Source organism: Varanus komodoensis, unplaced genomic scaffold (assembly GCF_004798865.1).
Source record: "Varanus komodoensis strain SLA01 unplaced genomic scaffold, ASM479886v1 scaffold7_1, whole genome shotgun sequence".
Taxonomy (NCBI): Eukaryota; Metazoa; Chordata; class Lepidosauria; order Squamata; family Varanidae; genus Varanus; species Varanus komodoensis.
This window is the reverse complement of record NW_025336479.1, coordinates 4239843-4241570: the sequence shown is the minus strand read 5'-3', so window position 1 is coordinate 4241570 and position 1728 is coordinate 4239843. Positions and strand designations below refer to the sequence as shown.

Below are 1728 nucleotides of genomic sequence, written 5' to 3'. Positions count from 1 at the left end.
TGACTTTAAGTCCATTGACTTAAAGGAATAAAGGATGTTTGAAAGTATGCTAATTTAATCTGACTGTTAGATTGTACTGTGTATATATCTTGATGAACGTATTTCATTAGTATAATTCATTTACTGACATAATAAACTATTTATTTGCTCAATTCTTTATCTGTTTGTGTGATAAGTGCCAAGTGTTCCATATAAGTATACTGAAGTGACTTATTATATATCATTATTGCATATGAAACATATTTTAATATTTAGTATTGTTTGTTAAATGGCCTTATGGATAGATAGTCTATCATTTGTAACATACATGCATAATAATCTTTTTCAGCATGAGTTCTATATACTCATTTCCCCTGCAGCAAAGTTACAATTTCTTTTGATCACTACAAACTAGAGCCAACAGACTCTTTATCTCCGCTGATTTTCTGCTGCTGTATATATGTATGTATTAAAAATAATGGAGTCCTATCCTTTCTATTTTAAAGTGAATGCATCATGAAGGGATTGGGAACTGAAAAATAACTTTGAAATGTACTATATTCCCAGAATGTAATTCACACTTTTTAAAGGTGCAAATAAAAATGTAACATTATGCTTGCCACATATAATCAAAGGTATGTGTAGTTAACATTTCTGCATGTGATGAGTTTGGGTTCCTTGTGTACATGTTCACATTGTATGTATATGGGGCGCTAAACATAAGTTTCTCCCTGCATGGTGGAAATCTCATGTTAATTTAAGGAATGATTTTTATTTTTTGGAAGAGATAATTATGAGGTAGCTCTTCTTTTGCACTGAAGTCTAGGTCCTACTATTAGTTTGCAAAGTTGTTTGTCAAATTGGATTGTACTTTATTGGCTCTTCTGAGGCTAGGTTCTAGCTGCCTGTCTCTGGTTTAGTAACTGATGCCTTTATTTGAAGTAAACTGATGGAAAAGTCCCTTAATGCCACATCTTAAATATTTGTAACTGAAGAGTTAAGCATAGCATATGTACAAACCATGCTGGATAATGAATCTAAACCCACTCCCCTGCAACAAACTGAAAATTTTTGGCTCTGGCTTGTTTGAAACAAGTCAGCGTGAATCAATAGTTATGAAATTGGTTGGGTAGATAAACCCAACTTAAGTGCACATTACTTGCACCCAGAAGAAACAAAATAAGCTTTAGAATATGCTTCAAGTGTTTCTGCCAATGAAAAGCCATGCCCCCCACCAGCAACTCTGCCCTCCCAATTCCTGCACAAGAACTCTGTTTAGAATGTGGGGCAGATCATGTTTTTGTGGTGGTTTGTTATATGTATGGTGGTGGTTGCAAGTTAGAGCTGCAAGTTTTTTTTTATGATTGTCTCCAGCAAAAAATTTGCCACTAACTGCTTTTTTGCTGTTGTTTTTTGTTTTTCAGGCTGCTGAACAAAAAACCAAAGGTAATGGAATATTTGATACCTTATAAAATACTCAGTTCTTGCCTTTATTTGAAATTGTCGTTTTTAAATAATAAATATTTATTTGTCATACAAGAAAATATTTCATAATTCTTTTAGGTTTTTAGGGTATTACATTAGTGTAAACAATCTCTGGACAGTTAATTGTTCTGGTTTTAACTGCTCACAGGCATAAACTTAATCCAGAGCTCATAATTAGGTTCCTTTTTCTTCTCTTATCTGAGAAAACCATAGTTCTTATGATATCTGAATTAGGTGTACTATAGTTATTTTTAACTTTAGTTT

The 1728-nt window shown here is 32.8% G+C and overlaps 1 protein-coding gene across 3 annotated transcripts in view; it reads left to right on the top strand.

The window, feature by feature from the left end:
* The first annotated feature begins 421 nt into the window (after positions 1–421).
* The window catches only part of TNRC6C (trinucleotide repeat containing adaptor 6C), a 96253-nt gene continuing 94946 nt past the window's right edge, over positions 422–1728 (top strand). For all 3 annotated transcript variants that reach the window (XM_044453910.1, XM_044453909.1, XM_044453905.1), the window contains exons 1-2: positions 422–441; positions 1404–1425. The gene's annotated coding sequence lies outside the window, so the exon portion shown is untranslated. The remainder of the gene's footprint in view (positions 442–1403; positions 1426–1728) is intronic.